The sequence below is a fragment of the Ursus americanus genome, chromosome 10 (assembly GCF_024610735.1).
Source record: "Ursus americanus isolate L20-20 chromosome 10, mUrsAme1.1.p, whole genome shotgun sequence".
Classification (NCBI taxonomy): domain Eukaryota; kingdom Metazoa; phylum Chordata; class Mammalia; order Carnivora; family Ursidae; genus Ursus; species Ursus americanus.
Genome location: NC_142136.1, coordinates 74,641,882 through 74,650,093, shown reverse-complemented (window position 1 = coordinate 74,650,093; position 8,212 = coordinate 74,641,882).

Genomic DNA, 8,212 nt, shown 5'->3' with positions numbered 1-8,212 from the left:
CAGAGAATCTCAAGAAGACTCCACTCTGAGCATAGGGCCCGACTCAGGGCTCAATCTCACAATCCTGGGATCATGACCTGAGCCGAAACCAAGAATTAGCACCTAACAACGGAGCCACCCAGGCTTTCCTCAATATTTTTGATATTTGATATCAATATAGCAATATCAATATATTTAATATCAGTATTTTTGCCCCATTATGGCATTCAAAACTTTTGACATCTTTGTGACAGATGAAAATAACATTTTTAAAAAGATTTATTTATTTATTTTAGAGAGAGAGACCATGTGAGCGAGTGGGGGGAGAGGCCGAGGGAGAGAATCTTCAAGCAGGCTCCCCACTGAGCACAGAACCCAAGGTGGGGCTGGAACTTAGGACCCTGGGACCATGACTAGAACAGAAAACAAGAGTTGTATGCTTAACTGACTGAGCCACCCAGGTGCCTCTGAAAATAACATTTTTAAACGTCTGAGTGTATTTTTTTCAAACATCAAAAGCAGCTGAATTTAATGGTGAAGCATGTACTGATTGAGGCTATAAGATCTTTTCCACTTTCAACTCTCAGACTAAGCCTGTATTCAAAGCCAGAACAGCTGCTTTGATGAGAGTACTTCCTAAATCTTGCCTTTCGGGGTCATCAGACAGAGAAATCTTAATCACGCGAAGAAATCTTAACTGCAGCTCTGACACGTTCATTTCAAAATACTTATAACGAAGACCTTCTAAGTGAAAACCAATATATAAACCTTTGCTTGACTTAAGTGAAATCTTGTTCATGACACATATGCACTCTTGTTTTTCTGAGTAACTTTCCAGATTATAAAGTTTTCAAATATGGAGACTCAACCAAATCCAACACACATTCATAGCTTAAAATAGACATTAAATTTTTTACACCTCTAAGCAAATGTTTTAACTAATAATAAATAATGTCTCTTTTCAGTTGGTTTTTTTTTTTGCAATCTGTGTGCAGTTTTATTCACACACTATTCCAAGAGTTTTTGAAATTATAATGTCCTAACAACTATCAGCTTTATCAATCCTAACACCATATATGTTTGAACAGATCCGATTTCCACCAAACCTCCCTGTTTACTCATTTCACTCTACTATAAACACTAATGCTCAGGCGCCTTCCTCAGCCCTGGTTTATGCCATAATGTGAAATTACAGAGCTTCCTCCTCAATGATGGTAAAGAAGAGGCTGTCTATTCACAAGAGAAAAAAATCTCCAGCATTTATTGTAGGATTATGTGCTAAGAACTGAGCTAACTTTTTTACACAGATTATCAATCTTTACAAAAACCATTAATAGTATCTTCATCCCACAGATTAGGAAATTTAGATACAGGGACACCCCTAGGAAGGCTGTATCCCCTCCCATACTTGATGACCTCATTGAGGAAATGAAACCATCCAATTGTAATGTTCCTGTCCACCCTTCATCTGTGTGCAAATGATCAGCCCTTCTCCTGATACCAAGAAAGAAGTTTCTCTGATCCTTTTTGAAACCAGTCTTTCTGCTTAAGCACTGGATCCTACCCTCCCTTCCTTTCTCAAGAAATATAGGCAGCCATTAAATTATTTCTCTTCTGCATCCTTTTTTACTGGATCATTCCCATCAGCATATAGACCTGCTCTCTTACCTCCCAGTTTTGAAGAAAACTTCCTTGGCCCCTTACTCCCCTCTGGCTATCTCATCCCATACTTCTGTTCTTTTCTATATCCAATTCTCAAGTGAGTTGTCTATGTTGAACACCTCAATTTCCTCATCTTTCATTCACTTTTTAACCCATACCAATCTGGCTTGTGGCCTTGTCACTTTTCAGACTCACTTATCTATAGTCTCCATGTAGTCCAAGTGCAGCGGGTGTCTCTCCTTACCTCAGTTTACTTGGCCTCTGGACCTGCCCTAGAAGCCAACCAACAGCAGAGTCCTGAGGATTCTCTGTTCCCAAGAAAGGCCTCTATATCATGTGTAGTGGCTATGAACATAAAAATGAAATCTTTGCACATGGAATATATTTTATAACTCTGTCTAATCATAGATTCTGGGTGGGTATTTTTTTTCTGCCTTTATAAAATCCTCAGTCTAAAACCTACTAACCCAAGAACTATGCACCATAAGCGATCTTTGCTTTTAAGTCTCTGTCAAAGACACTCAACATGTTGGGTGCATTCAGTCTGAAAATTATGACCATGTTAAATTTTGTTAATCCTTTTCCCCCAAAGGCCATTATATTTTTTACACCTAGAAGCAGGAGGAGGGGGTGTATATATATATATATATATATATATATATATATATATATTCTGCAACCAAATCTCACTTGGGTAACTACCCAGTAGTAGAATTGTTGGATCATATGGTATTTCTATTTTTAATTTTTTCAAGGAAACTCCATACTGTTTTCCACAGTGGCTGTACCAATTTGCATTCCCACCAACAGTGCATGAGAGTTCCTTTCTCTTCATATTCTCAGCAACGCTTGTTATTTCTTGTCTTTTATATTGTAGCCATTCTGACTGGAGTAAAGTGATATCCCATTATGGTTTTAATTTGCATTTCTTTGATGCGTGATGATGAGCATCTTTTCAGGTGTCTGTTGGCCATTTGTATGTCTTCTTTAGAAAAATATCGATTTAGGTCCTCTGCCCATTTTTTAATCAGGTTGTTTGTGTTTGGGTATTGAGTTGTATAAGTTCTTTATGTATTTTGGGTACTAACCTCTTATATGCTTGAATGAGTCCTGGGAATAAAAGGTAAGCATACGGAATATAGACAATGATATAATAATAGATATAATAATAGCTACACTGGTGGTGTGCATAGCGTAATGTATAGAGAAGTTGAATCAGTACATTGTATACCTAGAACCAACGTAACATGTGCCAACTATATTCAAATTTAAAAACTTTAAAAAATATCTCACTTGGATGGGTATTAAGGAGGGCACATATTGCATGGTGCACTGGGTGTTATACGCAAATAATGAATCATGGAACATTGCATCAAAAACTGGGGATGTACTGTATGGTAATATAACAAAATAAAAATTATTAAAAAAATATCTCACTTGGGACAAAAATTATACTTCCCAGCTGGAGCCTTGAAATACCCTATTTTACTTGTTAAAAGCAAGGCAAAAATATTTATCATTTAGGGCAAAGATCTCCAAGCAATGACATTTTTTTGGAGTGTCCTTTGTTTCGATTGTGCTTAGTTTGGCATTGGCTTTTTGGTGCATCCCACCTTCCAGCCATTCTTATTTGCATTTCTATGTTCAGGTTTCCAGAACGTTAAGCCCAGACACTGAAAGTCTCCTGTGGTTACGAATTCTTTGAAGAATAGTGTGTGTTCGGCTATGCTATTGGTGCTCAATATGTCAATATTAGAACCTCTGTTGTCTGTAAACACGGTTACTTTCCCTCAAATTTACCCTGAGATCATCACATGGGGCATGATCTTGCCACTAGAAAATAATCTTCATACTTTCTTCCAGAGGAATTGCGGAAACTATCCTAGAGCTGCTAACTTAGGATGATGCGGGTTGTAAATTGCTGGAATACAGGAATACTTTCCTAACATATAAAATTTACACAAGGAAGCAAAGCAAATAGATGGAGATGTAAATAAAAATCCTTGCCCTCATGGAACTTCTAGAGAAGCTTCTGGTGAAACATAAAGATGAGTAAATACATAAAGCCATATATAGCAATAAGTGATACAGAAGACACAGTCAGGGAAGGGTTAGGGGGGAGCAGTGTGGATGTTTGAGAGCGTTGCCTGGGAAAGCTTACTGAGAAACTGCGTTTGAGGAAAGACTTCAGTGAAGTGAGGGGTCTGTGTGGATATTGGGAATTGTTTCAGGCTGAAGGCATGCAAATGCAAAGGTATACAAATGCCCTGGGAGGGAGCAGGCCTGGTGTAATCAAGGAACTGCAAGTCAGCCGCTGTGGCCACAGCACAGTAAGTAAGGGAAGCACGGTAGGCCTGAGGTTTGACAGATCACCTAGCACAGGCTCACACAAGGCCTCATGGTCCCATTGGAATTACTGGGCTTTACTCTGAATATAGTCAGAAGCTACTGTCATGATTCAGTACAAGGATGGTGTGACATGACTTAAGATTTTAAAGGATAACACAGACTGCTGTGCTGTGAACAGACCACAAGGAGACAAGGACAGAACTTACCTGTTGGGAAGCAATTTTAATAATCCTAGCAGAGGGGAAAGGAACAAGAGGGCAAGAGAGAAGGGACAGAATTCTGAGATGGATTCTGAGTTAGATTTGCACCAGACTGGATGTGGAGTATGAGGAAAAATTCCAGGATGACTCCAGCAGTGGTGGTGGCTTTGTGTGTCTTCTCTTGCTTGTTTGTCTTGTTTGAGTGGCTAGAGGGATGGAGTTACTATTAATTAAAATAGCTAAGTATGCAGAAGGAAAAATGAATTGCTAAATGTGCTGGTAAAGTCTTTCTCCATTCCATTAACTCAACAAATAAAAGTTTATTGATCGTCAGTTTCACATGATGCTTTGTGATGGATATCAGAGACAAAGCTGTCCTTTCCTCGAGGAATTCACAATCCAATGGAAGACCAGACGTGTAAGACTGTGTTTCAAATAATGTATCCTCTATTAACAGGAAGAAATTTGTTACCATGGAAGATAAGTGAATGTATTACCCCACAGAATATGACTAAACAAAACCATTCCCCTGCCCCCATTTACTAGGACAAAGTAATATAACGAAGTTCTATAATGTTAAGTGGAAAGTTAAAATGTCATCACCCTGAGCAGGTCCTAAAGCTAAATTCTAAGTTTGGGTCAGCGTTCACATCACCTCTTCCCTAAGCTGGGAAGCAGACGAATCTGCATGAAGAGAGCCAGGTTGACAGAACAGCTCTATGTTTCTATTTTCAAAATTTTCCTTTATCTTGCAGCATCAACTCACTGTGAGAACCCAAGAGGACAAAAGAAGATCTAGGAGTAAATCAATCTAGAATAAATGGACATGTTCTTCTGAACACAGAGCTTTGGCAAATTGGAGGGAAAGCGTCAACTGTGAAACTCAAATACCTTATTATCACTCTGGATGCATTGTTGGTTTTGGAATCAAAAGATGTTAAGATTTTAGACTGGAGAACATGAGAAGTATGATCACACTGTTTCATTTTGAATCACTTATGCATGCCATAATCTTTTTAAAGTTGTACATACAATATCATACATTGTAGACATTCTTAATTTTACCTGCAATTTTCAGAAATCTATCTTTTCTTTCCAGTGCACATAGACTGTAGACTTCAGTTTATGTATCTTCAACCTGAGTTGAGTGATTTTGTGTGGATTGTGCAAATACTTTGCATCTTTAATTCCCTTCTATTGCTAAATTTGGTCTATTCTAAAATTTGTGATATCTCTGCATGTACACAAAAGAGGACAAAATCAAATTCAATTTATAAATATTCTTAGCAAAATGATTTAGCAGGTGGAAAGTGGAAAGAACTGAGCTGTTACAGATTTTTTAAACTATACGAGTTCCTGATGCAGTCTCCATGCACTCAAAGAAATTCAAATTTACCAAGTCCTTCCTACCTGTAGCAAAGGAAGAAAGCTTTAAAGGGAAAAAATGTTGAGGATGCTAGTGAAGTTCCAAGATGCAAAAGGTACCACATTGTTGGCCGGAATGATGGACAGATTGCAATGTGATCTGAGTTGTCCATTCATGTTGTTAATTAGCAATGTAAGCTTGAGAAACTTCCTTAACCTTTCTGAGCCTAGGATTACAGATTATTAAATGGAATGTGGTAAGTATGAGATAAGATGTTTATAAAGACCCTATAATTAGAGATACAATTGGTAGCTATTGTCAATACTTTGGTGTACATGTTGGAACAATAGTGATCGTTTCTGGGCAAGAAAACCTTCAAGTAAGGAATGTAGTTTTTGAGGGCTAAGCAATTCCCACGTTCAGTTGCTAATTCTAGAGGAATGAGAGATATTTCATGTTTGTCAAGGACTCTGCCTCTCTCCTTTCTACTTTCCAAATGCAAGTGCTTTTTGAATCCAGACATGGAAGAATGTAGTTGGTGATTCACTAATTACTCTCACCTACTACATGACTTTTCTTTCACATACAAATGTGAGCAGAATAATAAATCTATGTTCTAAATGACAGAGGATCAACAAGGCCATTTGGTGGTTTTCTACAGTATGCTGTATGCAAATCACCACCAGGGTGGTCCTGTCTGGAGGCCACCATATTCATACTCAGTCCGTTGCCTCACCATAGAATCTGAAACCCCACTCTCTATCCAAAAGACACTGCTGTCAGCTGAAATCCAGGTTTACTCAATACCTATACCCCATTTAATTTTCTTCCCAACATTTATTACTCTTCAAAATTACAGCATCACCTATTTAGTTGTCTGTCTCCACACACTAGCATATAACTCCAGGAGAACGGGCGCTTTGCTGGCTTGTTCAGCACAGTATTTCTAGAACAGCACCTGATGCAAAGATGGGCATCATGTCACTTACCTATCCGTGCCATCACCTACAGTGTGACACTTACAGACACCTCTCCTTTAGTGGTGAAACCACAGCAAAGACAGAGACAGACTGACCTGCAGACTCTTGGGATATACTATTGATTCATGACGCATATGTGCATCACAAGCATTGGATAAGGTGATGTTTCCAGCTCGGCTCAGAGGATGAACACAGCTCAAGCCCTATGTTACTGAAACATCACTCTCAATTCTCTCTCATTTTTCTCTATCACATCACTATAGTAACAACATCCCATAACAATGGGGGGTCTTAACTGGGAGAGAGGGAGATGGGCTCTCCTGTTTGTCTTGATGAGGGGTCTCTTTTCTTGATCTCTGGGTTTCTTGCTGTATGGAGGTGTTCAGGATCAGAAAGTCAGCTCTGAACACCCATATGAAGCATGGTGCTTTAGATATATGGAGACAACAATTCATAGATCCTATGGAGAAACATGGAGAAGGTGAAGAATTCCACTCTGTCTCTTCCCTGACTGCTACTTATCTAAGTAGAGGCCAAGTTATCCTGGCTCCAGCACATGTTGCAGGCTCAGGAATTTAAAATGTTGCCAGACCCCTCTCCCTCCCGCACAAGGATTTCTGAGAGTCATGGAGGATGTTTCACCTTCTCTCAGAACTGGGTTTCCACCATAACCATCTTCCACTCTTCCACTCTGCTGGGCACTGCACCTGCTGGAGTTGTCATGACCCTGGTCTCAGAGGGTATGGTCATCCCTGTGGCTGCAGCCTGTGCCCCACGAGACCCACCTGCCTTGGACCCTGACATTCTTTGCCAGAGGCCACCTTGGCTCTGCCCAGCCCTGTGGACACCAGACACATACAGGACTAAAAAATGTACAGGAATGGGTTTGTACATCTCTTTGGGATCCACCCTTTGATGTGCCATTAAGATCCTGCTGCCACTGTGCCATCTGCTCCCCCACTCCTACCCCACCCTGAGCAGCTGGTGTGCACCTGTCCGACTGCAGATACCCCCTGTCCCATCCTTCTCTCACACCCCAGAGCTGGCATCCTGTGCCTCAGAGCTCCTGAGTTCAGTATATCAGTTCTTTCCATTTTTTAACAGACCTCACTGTCCCCTGATCCCAGATATGTCTTTGGCTGCCTGGGGACACTTTCAAGCAATCACCAGCACTCTCGGACTTCTTACTCCGTTCACCCATGATGTTGTACTGCATCATTCTCACAAGCCTGGATCGTTTTTGGTCAGGTTCTCCCCTTGAAGGTTTTACAGCCAGACCCTCCCTGCCCACAAACAGACCTCACAAACTCAATAACCCACAGCAACGGGCATGGCTTGAATTCTTTCTTAGGTGGCTCCTCAGGGCTTCCACAAAGCAGTTTCTTCCAGAGATGACTGTGCCACCATTTTGGCAAAAATGCTCGAGAATTCTTGAACTCAAGCAGTGAGCATTAAGAAGTTGTGTTTCAGTCTGGGAAACTCACTAGGGAGATTGGAGGAAATTCAGGCTGGAACAGAGCATGCCCGAGTAGTTTCCCATACCACTGGACAGCCAGCCTCCTGACAATCTGACATATGTGAGAATATGCTTCTGAAAGTCACCCTCTATCTCTAAACATCTTGATTGAAAATAATGTATCAGTTGCAGGACATTAAAGGAATAAAGACTTTGGGGA